Source organism: Canis lupus, chromosome 11, assembly GCF_003254725.2.
Source record: "Canis lupus dingo isolate Sandy chromosome 11, ASM325472v2, whole genome shotgun sequence".
Lineage (NCBI taxonomy): Eukaryota > Metazoa > Chordata > Mammalia > Carnivora > Canidae > Canis > Canis lupus.
In genome coordinates this window covers 19379965-19402739 of record NC_064253.1, presented here as the reverse complement: position 1 = coordinate 19402739, position 22775 = coordinate 19379965, and the positions used below count along the sequence as shown (strand labels likewise).

The following is a 22775-nucleotide window of genomic DNA, read 5'->3' as shown; positions in this document are numbered from 1 at the left end:
TTTAGGTTGATTTTCTTAGGTTGATTTTCTTTAAAAAATATATTTATAGTAGAAGAGATAAAGGAAATGTAGTCATAATTGGCTTCAGTAAAAATTCCAAAGTCTTCAGTGAAACAAAAGAATAGGATTCTGCTTGTGAAATGGTAGGACTGAATAGACGGAGCCTTTTGTAAAAAATAAATTTTGTCACGGGCAGTAATTTCCCAAAGGCTCCCAGTCTCCCATGGTTCCGTTGCTAGGATTAAGCCTTTTTCATTGCAGCATGGAGAGGCTTTTATTTGAATTAAATTCAGACTTCTTGGTATGTCACCTGACAGTCTTGTGGTTTCAGATGAATATGATTCATTGCTATTATTAACCTGAGTTGGCAGTTGTGTGTAACTGGAGTTTTTAGGGATTTTGAAAAGTGGAGCTGCATTAAGACAACTAGAGATGCCACTAATGTACAGTTTAACTCAAGATGTTATTTTCAAATGTTGTTAACATCAGATTCAGCCCAAATGTAGTTATAAATTTGGTGATAAGTTTGCTTTACAATATCTGAAACAAAAATTTAAATGGTGAGACTTTTAGATATACTTATTTTTGAAAAGTAGTTTAAAGTTGCAATGATAAATTAGAAGGACTTCTGAGAATGTTTTAAGCAAGCGATAATCATTAGTTTAAACGTGTAATTTCTAAATACTGTGTATTAGTCATTAGTGTTGTGTCTTATTCTGTTTCTGTCATTCACTGTTCTTCTTTCTCATGTTTACATAAGAACACTGCACATATTTGGAAAGCAGTGGGCTTTTGTGTTTGTATCTCACATACACATTCATAAGTAAAATTTACATTAAAAACGACATTATTTTAGTTTGTTGATCAAAATATAATTATTTTTATAGTTAATGTTATTCTTTAATGACATGGGGCTGAATTTTTCTGGTAACATTTTTGATGCTTTCTGAACATCTTAACTATGTGTCCCAATTAGTCATTTATAGTTTGAATTAAATAATCTGAATTAGCAGTGAATTTAGACTAAGGTACTTTGTTCTTGTATTTTAAGTAAATCCCACTGTGGAGTCTAAAAATATTTTTTCAATGTGTGTAACCCAGTGGAACAATTTGGATACTGGCCCTTCGAATTGTTTTAACATTCTTCTAGGGTTCCATTGCAATTTCTTTCTATATACCTAAGTTCTTAGGCATATAGAATTAATGTCTGAAAGTTAAAGACTATATAGGTCAGGTGTATTTCAATTAGGTGTGTGTGATGCTGAAAAATACTAAGCAACTATGGTAGTAGATACGATACGTGATATCCTCTCATGGTTTAGAAATTTATCTTACTGATGTTCTAGTTCAACAAGAATTCATATGGTAGATTATTAATTTTTGAAAATACTTTTTGTAAAATTTTAACTTCATACATATGCCTTTATATATGTTAAATTAGGGGATAGGTATAAATAGATTTGGTTGGTATAAATAGGGGATAAGTATAAATAGACTTGGTTGGTATAAATAGGGGATAAGTATAAATAGATTTAATGTTGGTAACAGTTTATATTTTGCTTTATATTGTTTTCTTTTGTGAAATATCTAGTTTGATTAAATGGTGATATTACTACAGCCAAGTAGCTGATTATACTTGTGTTTAAAATGTAAATGACAGTCATTAGGGTTTCATCAGTATTCTGGATATAATGGAGTTCAGTATGACTAAAGATAAACAGGCTAAAGGTTATCTAGTGTTATATTTAGTTTATTAATATGTAGCTGGAGAAAAAGAATTGGATAAAACAGCTTATATAAAAATCAAGACTTTTTGGATAGGAAAAGGCCTAAACTAATAACACATTTCTTTGGAACTGAGATTAACAAATAAATCATGGGATTATTTTTCTGTCAGGTTAGAGAATTTTCTCTCCTTGGAGAGAGAAATAATTAGAAATATGTAACTTCCTGGGTGAAATGGGTGATGGGCATTAAGGAATGCGATTGTGGTGAACACTGGTGATATATGGAATTGTTGAATCACTTTCTTGTCCACCTGAAACTAGTATAACACTGTGGGTTAAGTATATTGGAATTTAAAAAAGACAGAGAGAGAGAGACATATAAGCTTCCTGAATTAAAATGATAACCTCATTCACTCATTCAGGAAATTAATTGAGGTTCCATTATATTCCTTATCTTTCTTAGTTGCTTCTTTTAGTATTTAGTAAGATACTGAAACATGAAATACCAAAACAAAATATAAACTAAAATTTGTGGTGAAAAAGTTGTCAATCTGGGAGGAATTTCCATTATTTACAAAACCAGTTTGAATTCTTTTGAAAAGGAAAATTAGTACCATAATGGTACCTTGTCACCGATGATCCTGTTTGCTAAAGAAAAATTTATTTTAAGCAGTTCTTTAATGAGTGACTCCTAGCAGAAATGCAGTGATACTCTGAATAGTGGTCTGTATTTTATCTTAATTATTTTTTGTATTTTAAAAACTTCCTACAATGTAATTTTCACATGTATTTTATGGTTCCCATATATTTTATACATGATTCCTCTAATTTTGTATATATCTTTACACTAGGTCTTTCAAACCCTGAGTTGTAGTAGTTATTGAATTAGGTCCTTGACTTTATAAAAACATATTTTATAAACTGAGTAAATAATTGATGAATATGTAGTTCTCTTTTTCACAAGTATATAGAGGTTCTTTTGATTAATACTGTATTGAATTCATAGTAGCGTTCAGTCATATTTTCTGTTACTGGTTACCACATTTTTCTAAATATTAAAAAGGTGTCCTTTTACTAGAAATTATTGGGAATTGCTGATACAGCCCATATGTTCTCTTTTGTCTGATACAGTTGGGATTTCCAGCTTAATAGAAAAAGTTAATTGAAATGAGGAACTTAAAAAATTGTACGTGTTGTTACATTTTATTTTTAGCTTAAGACCTAAATATGCACTCAATTGCTGTTTCTTTCCTGGTCACTGTGTTTTAGAGGGAATGGTGAATATTATGTCATTATGTCATACCAGCAAATTTTTCTAAAGCACAGTCTGTCTATAGGTTTTTAAAATACTCAGATTACTTGCCCCATGTACAGGATATATTTCTCCAATTGAATGTGGTGCTTTTGGCTGTTATGCTTTGGGGTTCTATTGGTGACCTCTTCTTGGCGTGTTGTTATGTTGAGAAGGCTTTCTGCTTATCTTTTGGAGCCTAATCTAGCATTCTTCTCTCTCTACTGCCTTGCCTTCATCCTTTACTTTCTTCTTCTTTTTTTTAATTTAACCAAACTCAGAATGTTTTCTAGTACTGGGGGCAGTTTCTAGTACTGGGGGCAGTTTCTACATGCATAGGTTTTGAAATTTGGCTGCCCTCTCTCTCTATTTCTTGCAGGAGCATAAGATTTTTATTGTTTCCCAGTGTTAGTTTGCATCACCTTGCATGCTTCCGTTTCAGTGAGATGACATTGATGTGAATAAGGCTCAAGAAAGAACAACTAATATTGTACCAGGTATATAGTAGTCATTGCAAATAATTATTCCATAAATGAATTTAAAATCTTCATGTTTGGTAAATATACTCTACACTAAGAGATTATCTCAGATCTTTGTTGCTAACTAAGTAAAAGTGAAAAATGTCTGGATGATCAATTGAAAGTAGGAGTAAAGGAAGAGAAGAGGTCTGTTCATGTTTCTCTACAAGTCTATGAAACTCAATTCTTGAGGCGAAAGAATTGGTTAAATAGAAAAAAAAAGGTGAGTTATTTAGGTATTACATTTAAGTGTGACAATCATTAAATGTGTTGAAATACAAACTAGCATTTAGTCTTGTGCTTCTCAACCTTTTGTATTTTCCTTTTTTTACATTATTGTACCCCTACGAAGCCTTTTTTGGACATCTTTTTCCTTAATTGCCATCTCATCAAATGAAGTTTTAATACCACAGATATACTTGGTATTTGCTTGTATATTGTGGCCCTTTGAAAGGCCACATCCATTGTAATATCTAATATTGTTTTGTCTCCTTCCCCCAACCCTCTTTGGAAGCCATCTTGCTCTCATTGAGAATATATGATTTACCCCTGATTTAAAAGCCAGTAATGGGACGCCTGGGTGGCTTAGCAGTTGGGCACCTCCTTTCATGCCCAGGGAGTGATCCTAGAGTCCCGGGATCGAGTCCCACATCAGGCTTCCTGCATGGAGCCTGCTTCTCTCTCTGCCTGTGTCTCTGCCTATCTCTCTCTCTCTGTGTCTCTCATGAATAAATAAATAAAATCTTAAAAAAAAAAAAAAAAGCCAGTAATGTGTTACAGGAATTTACATGGTCTCTGAACTGCAGTGTCAGTGTGTTAAGGGAAGTGTCTATTCCAGTATGTTTATTTTCTATTAGCATTCTTTGAAGGTATCAGATAAAAAACCTGCAGAGCAGATAAGCTGACATAAACTATAAATAACATCTGTGTAGAGTTAAAATAGTTTATGGTTCATCACTGAGTATTCTTACTAATGTATATATTTTTTAAAGGTTTCATTTATTTATTTGAGAGAAGGAGAGAGAGCGACAGAGCATGAGCAGGGAGGAATGGGAGAAACAGGCTTCCTGTTTAGCAGGGAGCCTGTCTTGGAGCTCAGGGCTCGATCCCAGGACCTTGAGATTATGACCTGAGCTGAAGGCAGATGCTTTACTGTGACTGAGCCACCCAGCTGTCTCCTTACTAATGTGTAAGTTAATATCAAGCTGACCAAGTAGCTTAATACTAAGGAAGGTTTGCTGTAGTATATAATTTTTGTGAATGGTGATGCTGTCCTTACCACTGTTAATGATTTGGCTTAGTTATGTCCTCAATTTTGACAAAAAGAGGCAACCCAATGAAGTAGAAAGCATGGTGGATTAGATATCAGAAGATTAGGTTTTGGTATAATAATGCATTATGCTATACTTTTTGTGTGCTGAGTGAAAAGTGAATACCAGTGGAAAATAGAGATGGGAGTGAAAGAAAGAGGCACAATCAACCAGCCTAACCAGAACATTGACTTTAGGTAGGTCATTTTTGCTTTTCTTTCTCTTCTTTCATTTGAAAAATGAATAAATTTAGGGTTATTATTACCATTTAAAATTGCCTATTAAAGGAGTCACTTGGGATTATTCTTGTTGTTTAATATCATGTTCCCTAGTATACTTCTTTTTTCCCTAGATTTTATTAATTTATTTGAGAGAGAGACAGAACACAAGTGGGGGGAGGAGCAGAAGGAGAGGGAGAAGCAGATTCCATGCTGAGTGGGGAACCTGATGTGGGGCTGTATCCCAGGATGGTGAGATCATGACCTGAGCCGTTAACTGACTCAGCCACCCAGGCACAACTTCAAGTATATTTCAAACAGAATTAGTTTGTTAGGCAACTTTTTGCTAACAGATTTATCTAGTAAATTTCAATTAATTGTGTCTTTAAGTTTCAAGATTCACAACTTTTTTCCATGGCAAGATAAAGGGAATCAAAGCTTTATCAGTAACCTCCCTCCATTTCAGAGATACTCCTCAGAAGTATAGATCCCTTCCCAGATAACTTTTTTTTTTTTTAAAGATTTTATTTATTCATTCATGAGAGACACACAGAGAGAGAGAGAGAGAGGCAGAGACACAGCAGAGGGAGAAGCAGGCTCCATGCAGGGAGCCCGATGTGGGACTAGATCCCAGGTCTCCAGGATCACGCCCTGGGCCAAAGGCAGGTGCCAAACTGCTGAGCCACCCGGGCTGCCCCCCAGATAACTTTTGACTAGCTTTTTCTTCTTTTTTTCTTTCTTCCTTTTCCTTTTTCCTTTTTCCTTTTTCTTTTTCTTTTTCTTTTTCTTTTTCTTTTTCTTTTTCTTTTTCTAACAGTGATTGGTGGTAAGAACCTCTCTAGTCAGACCAAGTCAACTTCACACACGATTTCTATTTAAATATAAAGCTGTGTTGTTCTGTCTCTGTTCTTACTAAGGCATATCCCACAATCTGAGCCCTGCAAGTCTTGAGCCTTCTTTATGTCTCCAACCTTGCCTTCTCCATCTAATAATGCTTATGGTGCCTTTTCTCTGCACAATTTAGAATTCCTTATGTTTTCACTTTCTTCACAATTTTCCACCTTTCTGCCTTTACAGTCCATAATTCCTTCTTTTGCCCTTTCTGTACAGTATGCTGCTTTTTCTACGCTCTACTGCACACTAACTGTAGAAACTTGGCCCCTACTATTGCTTGGAGACTGTTCTTGCCTCTCATTAAAACCTCTTCTGAGGCCTTTGCCATAGTACAACAGTTTGCTCTATTTTTTTGTTGCCATCCACTGAGGATCTTCTACCAGATGGTTCCCTAGTATTCTTGAAGAACTTTGACATTTAGGTGATAGTGTTTCTTTCCAGATTATTTTGTATCACCATCTTATGCAACCCACACATCTAACATTCTGACTTCACAGTGCCTTCTCTTGCTCTCTACCTTGATCTGTTCTTGACTAGACCTTGAGTCTAACTATGAGCTCACTCTGCTCTCTTTCTGGGATCCTCCCATTCTGACCATAACTTCATATCCTTTGATCTTTCATATAAACTTGATCTCTAACTTAAGATGTCTGTTTTTTTGTTTTTTCCCCCTTCCTTTTCTCCCATCACCTCCATTCTGACCGTGTTTCCTGTGCTAGTAAGTCCAGACCTTCTTTCTTGATATCACTCTTGACAGCCTTGTTCCTATTTTTCTATTGCAGTTACTCAGAAAATCTCCTCTTAAATACACTGTCTACTTTTGTCCCTTCCAGGCCTAGCCTCCCTTGTGATAGTACAGAAAATCAGTCCTATCACAGATTGATGATTTTCATCCCGGCTGGCTTGACAGTACTTTAGCTTATGCTTTCCCTCAGGTTAGCATCTTCCCACATTGTCTTTGATGACTCTGTCAGACCTTTATCTCTCACAACCAACTTGTACCTGAGTTCAGGTCATACATTTCATATATATTTAGGTAGTACATGCTTGATTTCTACTTTTTAGAAAAAATAGAAGTGATCAAGTGTAAGGTGCTAAGGCACCTGCCTTAGCAAGTGCATTTCATAGTTCGTTAGCCTTTCCCAGGGTACTGTGTCCTAACTTGTCTGGGCTCTTAGTCCAACAATTCTTTTTGGTTGTTTTATACTGTTTCTCTGACACTTTCCTATCAGTTTATAAATAGATACATTTAAGTATATGCCCTTTTTTGGATAGATAGGTAGATAAATGAAAGGATATATACATATAAAAATATGTATGAAGATATATCTGTATATCTTTTATCTGTGTATGCTTTTCTTTTTCCTTTAGAGAAAGCTTCCTGTAGCTTCTTCTACCTGTCTGGGATGACCATAGACCTTGGTTGTCCAAGAAAATTTCAATTTACCCCTGTGTGTTTAGGGTCCCCCTTTACTTTCAAAACTCTGCAATGTAGATGGATTATATGATCACGTTGTTTCTTTTTTTTTTTTTTTTTGATCACATTATTTCTTTTTCTCCCCATTTCACAGGGAAATTTTTCCAAATAGCACTGTTTCACTCTCTCAGCTCTTTTCCCTTCATTCCATTGCCATTGCCTCTGAAATGGTTCTTGCAAGAGTACCAAGGATTGCCACATTGTCAAATCCCTTGGACACTTTTAGTGTTTATAAATTATGGCTTTTGGCACTGCACAGTATTCCTTTCTTCATTTTTTCTTGCTTACCTTTTTTTTACTTATTTTTATTATTTTTTTATTTTTTAAAGATTTTTTATTTATTCATAAGAGACAGAGAGAGAGAGAGACAGAGAGAGAGAGGCAGAGACATAGGCAGACTGAGGAGCCAGCTCCATGCAGGGAGCCTGACATGGGACTCGATCCCGGATCTCCAGGATCAGGCCCTGGGCTGAAGGCGGCACTAAACCACTGAGCCACTGGGGCTGCCCTTTTACTTATTTTTAAAAAATCTTCCTTGACTTTTGAAGTAACATTTTACCATAGGTTTTCTCTTTTCTTTCTTATGGTCTATCTCTACTAATCTTCCTTGGTTTCTCTGTTTCTTTTCTCTCTGTCCTGGAAATATTACCATGTCCTAAGATTCTAGTTTATTGGTTCTTCACTTTGTTTTCTTTTCTTTTTTTTTTTTTTTAAGATTTGATTTATTTATTTGAGAGAGAGAGAGCCAGCATGAGTGTGAGGGGCAGAGGGAGAGGGAGAAAGAGAGAATCCTAAGCTGACTCCATGTAGAGCTTGAAGGCCAACATGGGGCTCAACCCCAGGACCCTGAGATCATGACCTGAGCCGAAAACAAGAGTTGGAGTCCAGCCGACTGTGCCACCCAGCACCCCTCTTTTCTCTCTTTATCTGTTTTCCATGAATGATTTCACTGCCAACTATGTGTCAATAACTCTGTGTCTAATAACTCTACTCTCAACTTTTCTCATGTGCTGCAGACAAATTTTTCATCAATCTTTAGGATATTTTTCTGCAGCTGTGTTTCAGGCCCCTTAAACTGTTAACACCCCTATCTCAAATTTGCTTCCCTCCTTTATTCTCTACCTTGGTTAATGGTATATATTTTCATTATATTGGAAAGCTGGGAGTCTGCCATCCTCTTCCCTCATTCCCAGTATACAGTCTCTCAGATGCTCTCTCTCTCTTGTAAGTAATATCTAGCTCTGTCCCGTTCTTTCTGTTTTCAGAGCTGTTCTTTGGTTCAGTTTATAACATTATTCTTACCTCTGAACTTCCCACTCTTGTCGCTCCTCCAAATTTCTGTCAACATGATTTTCTAAAATGCGTAAATGATCTTGTCACCTATTGTTCAACACTCTTGTTTACTGATTACCTGAATGAATGATGATGTTCCTTTGTGTTTGTGCCAAATGCTTTTGAGTTTTGATCTGGCACCAGCCTGCCTTTGTAACTCTGCTTGTTACTTCACTGCACACTCCTGAGCTGGAGTCAGTAAGAATTACAACACATGCTGTTTTCTTCTTTTGGGGAAGAGAATGATTGGCTTTAAGTAGTACTTCCTGCTTAATTAATAGTACAGAATAAGCATTAAAATCCTGGGCTCTAGAGACATATAATCTGGAATCTAAACCCAGCTTCGCCATTTTTGGTAGGTAGCACTGTTATTTTGGGCAGGTTTACTTAATCTCTCCCCGTCTTAGTTTTCTCACATATGAAAGAGAAATGGAGTTGTTACGAAGATCAGATGAATTAATATTTTGAAGAATAAATGAATCAACACATATAAGCGAGTGCACTTAGAACAGTAACTGGTACACAATAGATAATGTGTATTAACTTTTGTTATTTATCGTGTATCATTTATTATTACTCCTTAGTGAATCCTTATAGACCTCCCTCTGTAAACCTCCTGTTTAGATTGTGTTATTTGGCCATAGTCTATATCACATTGAGAAATTGCTTATTTTCTATTAGACTCAGTCTTCTCATGGCATAGTGCTGTTTTCTTTTCATGCTGAATGAATGCTTTTAAGTCAGAGAATATATAGATAAAGAGTGTGATGACAGAAATATTCCCAACACCTGGCATTGTGCTTTGAGTGTGGTAAATGTTTAATATGTTTTAATGAGATGTCTATAATCTAAATACATAGTTTGTTTACATGCAGTGTTATTTTTTCCCTACAGTTCTCTCCTTTTTAATTTTAAAGATTTTATTTATTTATTCATGAGAGACACAGAGAGAGGGAGAGGCGGAGAACACAGGCAGAGGGAGAAGCAGGCTCCATGCAGGGAGCCTGACGTGGGACTCCATTCCTGGTCTCTAGGATCACACCTCAGGCTGAAGGCGGCGCTAAACCGCTGAGCCACTGGGGCTGCCCTCCTTTTTAATTTTTAAATTTATTTTTGTTATTTTTAAATGGTCTCCTTTTTAAAAATTGAGGAACAATTTACATAAAATGCATATTTGAAGTGTACAATTTAATGAATTTTGAAAAATGTATACATACACCAATTTAACTAAAACCCAATAAAGATCCAGAATATTTCAGTTACTCCAGAAATTTCCTTTATACATGTTCCTAGTCCATTCCCCTCACCTCTGACTAATCACTGTTTTGATTTCTATCAGCATAGAAAGTTTTACCTGTTCTAGAACTACATATACATGAAATTAATGATGTGTAAGCTTTTGTGTTTGGATTTTTTTTCTCAAGATTTTCGAGTTCATCTTTGTTATTGTGTTTTCAGTAGTTCATTCCTTGAAATTTTTTAGTTGTAGTTCGGTATTGAAGTGTATATAGTTTATCTATTCTCCCATTAATGGACATTTAAGCTGTCCCAATTTTTTTCCTTTGATGAATAAAGCTGGAGAAGACATTTCTATGAATATTTATTTATTTATTTCTGTTGTCAGCTATCTATGAGAATAATTGCTGGGTCATAGCTGCCAAATAATTTTACAAAATGATTGTATTCCTTTTACATTCCTACCATCAATGTATGAGAATTCCAAGTGCTTCATATTCTTGCCATCAACTGGTGTATTCTTTTAAATTTTAGTTATTATGGTGGTTGTGGAAGGGTTTTAATTTGCATTTCTCTGATGGTTGATACTGATAGCATCTTTTCCTTGTGCTTTTGATCATTTATTATTCACTTATATCCATATGTGAAATGCTCCTGTCTTTTAATCACAGTTTAAAATTGCATTATTTTTTTGCTTTGTAGGAGTTCTTTGTACAGGCTGTTTACAAATCCTTTTGTCAGTTATATATGTTTCAGATATTTTTTCCAGTTTTTGGCTGGCCTTTTTTTTTTTTTTTTAAAGACCTTTTCTTTTATTATTTATTTATTTATTTATTTATTTATTTTTTACCAGTCAACTTTTATTGGATATTAATTGTGAATTAAGCAATGGAAGGATTCAAGGATGTCAGGCAAAAGTCATGGTCAGGAATGCCAGATGTGCTTCCACACTGGGCCCTCTTCAGTGGTACTTGCGTAGCCGTTCATGTTTGAGCTCCTTGTAAGAATGACAGTAGGTTGAAAAGCACATAAGCAGCCAGCACCATAGAAATCCCAGCAAAGCCCCCTTTCTTCACATTGATATACTTGTTGTAATACCGGTAGTAACCTCTTTGAAATGCTCCAGCAATGCCCTTAGGGGTGAAATCCTGCATCAGTATCCAGCCTGGCAGCTCTCCTAGTTTCACCTCCATGAGCTTCTTTTCCTTCACTGGTACGGGCGAAGCCATCTTGGAGTCCTGGGTGTCCACTCTCGACCTTTTTTTTTATATACAGGTTTTAAATTGTGATATAGTTCAGTGTACCAATTTTTTTCTTTTATGATTAGTAACTTTTGTGTCTTATTTAAGAAATCTTTGTATACCACAAGGTTGCATAGAGATACTCTCCTACTTTTTTGTAGAAACTTTAGGATTTAATTTTTACATACAATCTTACTTTGAATTAAAGAGAATGCTTTACAAATGTTTAAATCTGGACACCTGGGTGGCTCAGTGGGTTGCCTTCAGCTCAGGGCATGATCCCTGGGTCCCAGGATCGAGTCCCTAATTGGGCTTCCCATGGGGAGCCTGCTTTTCCCTCTGTGTATGTCTCTTTGCCTCTCTCTCTGTGTCTCTCATGAATAAATAAATAAAATCTTTATAAAAAAAAGGACAAAACAAAAAACCCCAAATGCTTAAATAACTTTGGGAGAAACATGCTATAAAATTCACCTTTTTAAAATTTCCAACTCAGTGGTTTTTCAGTAGAGTCACAAAATTCTGCAGCCATCACCACAGCCTAATTCCAGAACGTTTTATCACCCTTAAAAGAAACCCAGTACTTACTGCTGTAAATGCCCTCTCCAATTTCCCAGCCTCTCCTGGGCAGCCACTAATTTGCTTTCTGTCACAATGGATTTGTTTATTCCGGATAGGTCATATAAATGGGGTCATATGGTAATGTGTTGTTTTGTATCTGGCTTTTTTCACTTAGCATTATGTTGTCAGAGTTCATCCGTGTTGTAGTTTCTATCCTTTTCATAGCCATATAATATTTGCTTTATGGCTTTATATATATTTATATGTGTATATAATGTAAACCCAAAAATTAAGTAACCAGCTTTTTTTTTTGTATTTTTTTTTTTTTAATTGGAGTTCGATTGGCCAACATATAGCATAACACCCAGTGCTCATCCCTTCAAGTGCCCCCTTCGGTGCCTGTTATGCAGTCACTCCAATCCCCCACTACCTCCTTTTTCCACCACCCCTTGTTCTTTTCCCAGAGTTAGGTGTCTCTCATGTTCTGTCACCCTCACTGATATTTCCCACTCATTTTCTCTGCTTTCCCCTCTATTCCCTTTCACTATTTTTTATATTCCCCAAATGAATGAGATCATATAATGTTTGTACTTCAGCATGATGCCTCCAGTTCCATCCACATCGAAGCAAATGGTGAGTATTTCCATTGTATACATACACCACAGCTTCTTTATCCATTCATCTTTTGATGGACACCGAGGCTCCTTCCACAGTTTGGCTATTGTGGACATTGCTGCTGTAAACATCGGGGTGCAGGTGTCCTACCGTTTCACTGCATCTGATCTTTGGGGTAAATCTCCAACAGTGCAATTGCTGGGATGTAGGGCAGTTCTATTTTTAACTCTTTGAGGAACCTCCACAGTTTTCCAGAGTGGCTGTACAAGTTCACATTCCTACCAACAGTGCAAGAGGGTTCTTCCCCTTTCTCCACATCCTCTCCAACATTTGTTGTTTCCCGTCTTGTTAATTTTCACCATTCTTACTGGTGTGAGATGGTATCTCATTGTGGTTTTGATTTGTATTTCCCTGATGGCAAGGGATGCGGAGCATTTTCTCATGTGCTTGTTGGCCGTGTCTATGTCTTCCTCTGTGAAATTTTTGTTCGTCTTTTGCCCATTTCATGATTGGATTGTTTGATTCTTTGCTGTTGAGTTTAATAAGTTCTTTATAGATCTTGGATACTAGCCCTTTATCTGATATGTCATTTGCAAATATCTTTTCCCATTCTGTAGGTTGTCTTTTAGTTTTGTTGACTGTTGCTTTTGCTATGCAGGAGCTTTTTATCTTAAGTCTCAATAGTTCATTTTTGCTTTTGTTTCCCTTGCCTTCATAGATGTTTTTTGCAAGAAGTTCCTGTGGCCAAGTTCAAAAAGGGTGTTGCCTGTGTTCTCCTCTAGGATTTTGATGGATTCTTGTCTTACATTAGGTCTTTCATCCATTTTGAGTTTATCTTTGTGTTTGGTGTAAGAGAATGGTCTAGTTTCATTCTTCTGCATGTGACTGTCCAATTTTCCCAGGACCATTTATTGAAGAGACTGTCCTTTTTACAGTGGATAGTCTTTCCTACTTTGTCGAATATTAGTTGACAATAGAGTTGAGGGGCCATTTCTGGGTTCTCTCTTCTGTTCCATTGATCTGTGTGTCTGTTTTTGTGCCAGTACCACACTGTCTTGATGATCACAGCTTTGTAGTACAACTTGAAATCTGGCATTGTGATGCCCCCAGCTCTGGTTTTCTTTTTCAATATTCCCCTGGCTATTCAGGGTCTTTTCTGATTCCACACAAATCGTAAAATAATTTGTTCCAATTCTCTGAACAAAGTCCATGGTATTTTGATAGAGATTGCATTAAATGTGTAAATTGCCCTGGGTAACATTGACATTTTCACAATATTCTTCCAATCCATGAGCATGGAATATTTTTCCATCTCTTTGTGTCTTCCTCAATTTCTTTCAGAAGTGTTCTGTAGTTTTTAGGATATAGATCCTTTACCTCTTTTAGGTTTATTCCTAGGTATCTTATGCTTTTGGGTGCAACTGTAAATGGAATTGACTCCTTAATTTCTCTTTCTTCAGTCTCATTGTTAGTGTGTAGAAATGCCACTGATTTCTGTGCATTGATTTTGTATCCTGCCACACTGCTGAATTGCTGTATGAGTTCTAGCAATCTTGGGGTGGAGTCTTTTGGGTTTTCTATGTAGAGTATCATGTCATCTGCAAAGAGGGAGAGTTTGACCTCTTCTTTGCCAATTTGAATGCCTTTATTTCTTTTTGTTGCCTGATTGCTGAGGCTGGCACTTCTAATACAATGTTGAATAGCAGTGGTGAGAGTGGATATCCATGTCGTGTTCCTGATCTTAGAGGAAAGGCTCCCAGTGCTTCCCCATTGAGAATGATATTTGCTGTGGGCTTTTCATAGATGGTTTTTAAGATGATGTGGAATGTTTCTTCTGTCCCTACACTCTGAATAGTTTTGATCAGGAATGGATACTGTATTTTGTTAAATGCTTTCTCTGCATCTGTTGAGAAGATCATATGGTTCTTGTTTTTTCTCTTGTTGGTGTGATCTATCACGTTGATTGCTTTACAGGTGTTGAACCAGCCTTGTATCCTGGGGCTAAATCCCACTTGCTCATGGTGAATAATCTTCTTAATGTATACTATTGGATCCTCTTGGCTAGTATCTTGTTTAGAATTTTTGCATCTTTGTTCATCAGGGATATTGGCCTATAATTCTCCTTTTTGGTGGAGACTTTGTCTGGTTCTGGAATTGAGGTGATTGTTTCTTCTTTAAATGATTAATAGAATTCCCCTGCGAAGCCATCTGGCCCTGGACTTTTGTGTCTTGGGAGGTTTTTGATGACTGCTTCAATTTCCTCCCTGGTGTTTGGTCTGTTCAGGTTTTCTGTTTCTTCCTGTTCCAGTTTTGGTAGTTTGTGGTTTTCCAGAAATCTGTCAATTTTCCTAATTTATTGGCATAGAGTGCTCATAATATGTTTTTAAAATCGTTTGTATTTCCTTGGTATTGGTTGTGATCTCTCCTTTTTTCATTCGTGATTTTATTAATTAGAGTCTTTTTTGTTTTTAATAAGGGTGGCTAATGGTTTATCTATCTTATTCTTTCAAAGAACCAACTCCTGGTTTTGTTGATCTGTTCTACAGTTCTGGTCTCTATTTCATTGAGTTCTGCTCGAATCTTTATTAACCCTCTTCTTCTGTTTGGTGTAGGTTTTATTTGCTGTTCTTTCTCCAGTTCCTTTAGGTGCGAGGTTCGCTTGTGTATTTGAGTTTTTTCCAATTTTTTGAGGGATGCTTGTATTGCAATGTATTTCCTTCTTAGGACTGCTTTTGCTGTATCCCAAAGATTTTGAATGGTTGTATCTTCATTCTCATTAGTTTCCATGAATCTTTTTAATTCTTCTCTAATTTCCTGGTTGACTCTTTCATTTTTTAGCAGGATGCTCTTTAACCTCCACGTGTTTGAGTTTCTTCCATATTTCTTCTTGTGACTGAGTTCCAAGTTCCAAAGCATTATGGTCTGGAAATATGCAGGGGACAATCCCAGTCTTTTGGTATCAGTTGAGACCTGATTTGTGACCCAGGTTGTGGTCTATTCTGGAGAAAGTTCCATGTGCACTTGAGAAGAATGTGTATTCAGTTGCGTTTGGATGTAAAGTTCTGTAAATATATGTGAAAACCATTTGGTCCAGTGTATCATTTAAAGGTCTTGTTTCTTTGGTGATGTTGTGCTTAGAAGATCTGTCATTTGCAGAAAGCTCCGTGTTGAAGTCTCCCAGTATTAGTGTATTATTATCTAAGTATGTCTTTACTTTGGTTATTGATTGATTGATATACTTGACAGTTCCCACATTAGGGGCATAAATATTCATGATTGTTAGGTCCTCTTGTTGGATAGATCCTTTAAGTATGATATAGTGTCCCTCTTCTTCTCTTACTACAGTCTTTGGCATAAACTTTAATTTATCTGATACGAGGATTGCTATCCCTGCTTTCTTTTGAGGACCATTTGAGTGGTAAATGGTTCTCCAACCTTTCATTTTCAGGCTGGAGGTGTCCTTAGGTCTAAAATGAGTCTCTTGTAGACAGCAAATAGATGGGTCTTGCTTTTTTTATCCAGTCTGAAACCCTGCGCCTTTTGATGGGGTCATTAAGTCCACTCACGTTCAGAATTAACTATTGAAAGATAGGAATTTAGTGTCATCGTAATTCCTATTCAGTCCCTGTTTTTGTGGATTATTTTTTTGGACTTCCTCTTTTTTTATAGAGACCCCCTTAATATTTCTTGCAAAGCTGGTTTGGTGGTCACATATTCTTTCAGTTTCTTCCTATCTTGGAAGCTCTTTATCTCTCCTTCTCTTCTGAATGAGCCTTGCTAGATAGAATATTCTTGGCTGCATGTTCTTCTCATTTAGGACCCTGAATATATCCTGCCAGCCCTTTCTGGCCTGCCAGGTCTCTGTGGAGAGGTCTGCTGTTAATCTAATATTTCTCCCCATATAAGTTAGGGATCTCTTGTCTCTTGCTGCTTTAAGGATTTTCTGTGTCTCTTTGGAATTTGCAAGTTTCATTATTAAATGTCCAGGTGTTGAACGGTTTTTATTGATTTTAGCGGGGGACCTCTGTATCTCCTGGATCTCAGTATCTGTTTCCCTCCCCAAATTAGGGAAGTTCTCAGCTGTGATTTGTTCAACTATGCTTTCTGGTCCTCTGTCCTCTCGGCACCCTCTGGAACCCCAATTAAATGTAGATTTTCCCTTCTGAGACTGTCATTTATTTCTCTTAACCTTTCCTCATGGTCTTTTAATTGTTTTTCTCTTTTTTCCTCAGCTTCTTTCCTTGCCATCAACTTGTCTTCTATGTTACTCATTCTTTCTTCTTCCTCATTAACCCTCATCATTAGGACCTCCGGTTTGGATTGCTTCTCATTTAATTGATTTTTAATTTCAGCCTGATTAGATCAAAATTCTGTAGTCATGAAGTCTCTTGAATCCTTTATGTTTTCCAGAGCCACCAGTAATTGTGCTTCTGAATTGGCTTTCTGACATCGAATTGTAATCCAAATTCTGTAACTCTGTGGGAGAGAGTACTGTTTCTGATTCTTTGTTTTGTGGTGAGTCTTTCTAGTCATTTTTCTCAGTGCAGAGTGGCTAAAGACAAGTTGTACTGGAAAAAGGAAAGAAAAAGAAAAAACAGGGGTATTCTTTCTATATACTGTAAATCCCTTGACTTCCCTTGGAGCTTTCCAGTGCTGCTGGGTCAAGAACTTGCTCTTTTCCCCGTCCTTCCAGCTGGTCTTTGGGGCAGGGGCTTGCTGTGCTGATTCTCAGGTGTGTGTACCTGGGGGAGCTGCCCCGCCCCCTGCCAGGTGCATGGCTCAGTGGGAGCTGTTTTCCCCGTGAGGCCCCTGTTCCATGGCGTCCCTGCTCCGTCCCAGGCACAGGGTGACACCAGGAGAAACAACCGCACTGGTGGGGGACCAGCCTTCCAGCTCTACAGTCAGCTCCTGCAGTAACTACCACAGCTCCCTGTCAGCACTGGCCTGGATGCTCCGGGGGCGGAGGGCACTTACCTGCACAGCTTGGGGGTGCCGGTGGTGGCAGGAGCATCCTCGTCCTAGCTGTCCTGGGCCCTCCCCTCCTCCCTGTCCCGGGGGGGAGCGCAGGATCCTGGGGTGTTTCCCCGGCGCCCTGGGCTCCGGGGCCTGCACTGCTGGAATCATGCTCCCGGGCCGCAGCTCCCGAAGGCGGCAGGGCGAGCCCCCTCTGCCTGGAACCCCTGCCTGACCGACCAGCTTCTCCCCGCTGGGCGCACTCCAGCCCTTTAACCAAGCTCGGCCCACCGGGGTGTGGGGCGCTCTCCCCCCACGTGCACGTCCTCTGCTTCTCCGGACTGGCTTTCCTGTCCTGGGGGCCTGTTTCTCCGGGACTCCTCCTCCACTTGATTCTTTTTTATTGTTTTCCACCTCCCTACCTTGTTTGAAGTGCAAACTCTTCTCTCCATAGCGTTCCAGCTGTTCTCTCTTTAAATCTCAGGTCAGATTCGTAGGTTTTCAGGATTGTTTGAAAGTTACCTAGGGAAGTTGGTGGGGACAGGTGACTTGGGGACCCTACTCCTCTGCCATCTTGCCCCGCCCCCTGTCTTTATATTTTTTTTTGCCATTTTTTAAAATTTATTCATCAGTTGATGGACATGCATTTTTAGTTTTTTAAGTAAAGTTTACTTGTTTCATATTGTGGACTGTGATAATTCAATTTATATACTCATGAAACAATTTGTCTAGTTCCTGTAGTGTTAACCTTTATTTGGGGTTATATAGTTTTACTTCTTTAATGTACTCAGATCTAGGAATTCAAAGATGAGTAAGCTTTGCCTACTTTCTTTATAGTGGAAGAAACTGGCATGTAAACAGATAAAGTACAGTGTGAAAAATATTATTAGATTTAGAATGTAAAGTAAGTCTAATCTCAGAAGTGAGCAACTAACTCCTGGCAGAATTAAAGGCTTCCACGGAGGTGAGATTTAAACTAGATCTTTAAGAATGAATAGGAGTTTTGCCATGGTGTTTGGGGCTATTTTGGTAGAAGTATTAGCTTGTACAAAGGTGTAGAATTGTGAAATTGTCTACTATATCTTTGCATCTTTGAGAAGATCACTGTGTTGATATTATAGGTAATGTGACATAAGCTGGAAAGGTAGATTAGGGCTGAATTGTGAATATTTCTGCTTTGATGCAAAAGGATTTAGCTGTTACTCTTTGTGTCTTGGCGATCACAGGGTGTTGGATGAATGAGATGACAGCCACTACTTGCTCAATGTCCGTTGAAATGCATCACATCCAGCAGATCCTATGTTTTCAGGTTTTTTTTTTCTTTTTTGGAAAATTTTGTGCAATCAGTGCACAAAATGAATATACCTCACTCACACACCATCCCCTTACTACCATATCTCACACAGTTTATTGATTCCCTATTTTGCTTGCTTTATTTTATCAGCTATTTTTCTGGAATTATCATGTCTGTTTATTTCTTACCTTTACTACTAGTGTTTCTTGCTTCCAGAGGAGGTTTTTACTTATCTTGTCCTAATCAGTGCTTGGCACATAGTAGGTATTTATCTGTATTGAATAAATGAATAAAGAAACTATTCTGCTTCTAATCTCTTAAATCTTGTATTCTACTTATGGTTATGATTTTATCTTTCTTATCTCCCTGCCTCCCCACTATAGCTCTTCATGTTATTTCAGCACTTTGACCTCACTGCCTCCATTGTCTTCTGATCTACCTTCCCCCCTTCACTTTCTCACCTGAATAGCTTAGATACTGCTGTCATTCCAGCTGTATTTTTGTCAGTCTTTTTGCTTTATTTCCAAGACTCCCATTTGCTTTTGTCCCATCTCCCTATCAAAATCCTTACCTTGGAAGAAAGGGGAACCCTCTTGCACTGTTGGTGGGAATGCAAGATGGTACAGCCACTCTGGAAAAACAGTGTGGAGGTTCCTTAAGAAGTAAAAAATAGAGCTACCCCATGACCCAGGAATTGCACTACTGGGTATTTACCCCAAAGACACAGATGTAGTAAAACATCTGCACGCCAGTATTTACAGCAGCAATGTCCACAGTAGCCAAAGTGTGGAAGGAGCTACGATGTCCTTTGACAGATGAATGGATAAAGAAGATGTGGTATATATATATATTTACTCAGCCATCAGAAAGGACGAATACCCACCATTTGCTTTGATGTGGATGGAACTGGAGGACATTATGCTGAGTGAAATAAGTCAATCAGAGAAAGACAATCATGTGGTTTCACTCATAAGTGGAATATAAGAAATAGTGAAAGGGACTATACAGGAAAGGAAGGGAACTGAGAGGGGAAAAATTAGACAAACCATGAGACTTCTAACTCTGGGAAACAAAGGGTTGCAGAAGGGGAGAAGGTTGGGGGGCTGGAGTGACTGAGTGATGGGCACTAAGGAGGGCACTTGATGGGATGAGCACTGGGTGTTATATGTTGGATCGTTGAATTTAAATAAATATTTAAAAGAAATAAAATATACGGGCAGCCCTGGTAGCTCAGCGGTTTGGCGCAGCCTACAGCCCAGGGTGTGATCCTGGAGACCTGGGATCGAGTCCCACATCAGGCTCCCTGCGTGGAGCCTGCTTCTTCCTCTGCCTGGGTCTCTGCCTCTCTCTCTCTCTGTGTATCTCTCATGAATAAATAAATAAAATCCTTTTTAAAAAAAGAAATAAAATATACAAAATGAAAAGAATAAAAAAACAGCAAAAAGTAAAATCCTTACCTTGGTTCAGTCTGTTCCAAGTTCAAGAGTGGGAGTGTTCGCTAGAGCAAATAACCTAACTGTGTAGTTTGTGGCAGGTACATGTTTATAGTCTTTTAAACCTTTAGACTTCCAGCATCACCCAGAAACCTTATGTTTCCTAGTCAGTGTATTTTTCCCCTTACCACTGTTCTTTTTTACTCTCTACTATTCCCCATTTTACAACCTTTCCTTCATTTCTCTCAATCTACTTTAAGGGCTTTTAGAATGAATTTTCTCAGTATTTTACCTTAATATCTACACCTCCTTCTGTATCCATGTCCATCTTTGCCTCATTTCTTTCCATCCTAGTGCAGGGATTGTCCTCTCTTTTCTTTGGAGACTTATCCTTTCACCTGTACTCTATAGCTATCCAACTCCACTTCTTCAGAGGCTTTGCTTTGTCCTTCACCATCTCCCTTCTTCAAAATCTTTGTCATCAATATGTAAATATATTCAGATGTATCCTTTTTTTTTAAAGTAGAAAACTATTTAATAAAAACTGCAAGTAATTTTTAAAAACATGAGGTAGAAGCAACAATTTTAACATATTTAACATTCATTTAAAGAAAGAAAAAACAACTTTGAAAGAGATGACCCCTCCCAAAGACTGATACACTGAGGTAAAATTGGTCAGGAAGGGAGGGAGGGAGGGAAGGAGTGAGGAAGGGAGGAAAAGAGAAGGAAGGAAGGAAGGAAAGAAGGGAGGGAAAGATGAAAGAGAGAGAGAGAAAGAAAGAAAGAAAGAAAGAAAGAAAGAAAGAAAGAAAGAAAGAAGAAAGAAAGAAAGATAGATGTATCCTTTTTAATAAAATAGCTGTCACTCCATGATTCCTTTCTTTCCTTGACACTTACCTTAAATTCACTATTTTCTCTGTTCCCATTCACTCTTCAATCCTCTGCAGTCTGACCCGTTGTATTTTTTTATTCCTTAGAAGTGTCCTTGCCATGGTCACCAATGATTTCTTTGTTTCTGAAACTAGTGGATGCTTCTTAGTGACTGCCATGGTATTTCTTTCTCCCTAAAATGCTCGTCTTTCTGGTTTCTATAAGACCTCTTTCCTAGTTTTCATTCTATGTTGGTGTATTCTTTTATAGTTTCCTTCACATAATGGCAAACTACAGTTCAGTAAATCAATTCCTAACACAGACATTTACTAAAAATTAGACGGGAGAAAACTAGGATGGTATTTACTGTCAAGAATTTGGGATGAAGGGGGCACCTGGGTGGCACAGTGGTTGAGCATCTGCCTTTGACTCAGATTGCGATCCGGGGGTCCTGGGATCGAGTCCTACATCAGGTTCCCTGCAGGGAGCCTGCTTCTCCCTCTGCCTGTGTTCTGCCTCTCTCTCTGTATCTTTCATGAATAAATAAATAAAATCCAAAAAAAAAAATTTGGAATGAAGATGTTTTATGTTGCCAGTTATGGGGTGAGATGCACCGATGAAGTTAGGTTTAAGATTCTCTTAAGGAGATGAAGGAACCCAATCAAGAGTTGTAAGTGATGGATTGTGGGCAGCCCCGGTGGCCCAGCAGTTTAGCGCCGCCTTTGGCCGGGGGTGTGATCATGGAGACCTGGGATCGAATCCCACATCAGGCTCCCGACATGGAGCCTACTTCTCCCTCTGCCTGTGTCTCTGCCTCTCTCTCTCTCTCTCTCTCTCTGTGTGTCTGTCATGAATAAATAAATAAAATCTTAAAAAAAAATAAGTGATGGATTGTGAGGAGTTGACCATTCATCCTGGCATAACTAATCCAAACAGCTTCTTTTATGGCCGTTGTCCTATTTGTTAACACCTGTCCAATCAGTTGTAGTCTATTCAGCTCACTAAGTATCTCCAGCTGTAAGTTCATTGTTCTCTCTATTTCTCTCTTCACTTATCTGACTCACTTCATTAATTTTTTAATTGTGACAATGCATATATAAAAGTACATAAAACAACTGCAGTGGCTTTTTTTTGTACTCTAAAGTAAATATTGATTTAAGCATGGTCCAGTCTAAAAATAGAACACAATTAGTGCCCCCAGTCTATCTACTATATTCCCTCCTTTATTTATTTATTTATTCATTCATTCATTCATTCATTCATTCATTCATTTATTTATGATAGTCATGGGGGGGGGGGGCAGAGACACAGGCAGAGAGAGAAGCAGGCTCCATGCACCGGGAGCCTGACGTGGGATTCGATCCCGGGTCTCCAGGATCGCGCCCTGGGCCAAAGGCAGGCGCTAAACCGCTGCGCCACCCAGGGATCCCCTATTCCCTCCTGATTATACCACTACCACCTCTAACCTTATCCCCAGAGATAACCACTCTCCAGACTTTTGAAGCCATCACTTCCTTTGTTTTCCTTAGAGTTTTAAAAACTAAATATGCATCTCTGCCTAAAACTTTACATGATTTAAACCTTTGTATAAATAGAAAAATACAGTAACTCTGTGTTCATGTGTGTATTGTGTGTATGGGAGTATGACATTGTCTGATTTCTTTTGTTCAGGGTCAGTCTGTGTTTTGCCTATAGTTGAAGTTCATTCATTGTATTTGTTGTGTCTGAATATATGTATTTGTAAGTTTGAATATACCATAATATATTTATCCATTCTACTCTTAATGGACCATTTGTATTATTTCCAT

General features: G+C 37.9%; 1 protein-coding gene and 1 pseudogene across 6 annotated transcripts in view; one reads left to right on the top strand and one right to left on the bottom strand.

The window, feature by feature from the left end:
- Positions 1-22775, top strand: part of FNIP1 (folliculin interacting protein 1) — a 154778-nt gene that overhangs the window by 48330 nt on the left and 83673 nt on the right. Inside the window, exon 1 of one of the 6 annotated variants that reach the window (XM_025432816.3) lies at positions 3415-3515. The exons of the other annotated variants lie outside the window; for them this stretch is intronic. The gene's annotated coding sequence lies outside the window, so the exon portion shown is untranslated. Of the gene's footprint in view, positions 1-3414; positions 3516-22775 lie in introns of those variants that run through there. 6 annotated transcript variants of the gene reach the window in all.
- Positions 10840-11275, bottom strand: LOC112650131 (ATP synthase subunit f, mitochondrial-like; annotated as a pseudogene).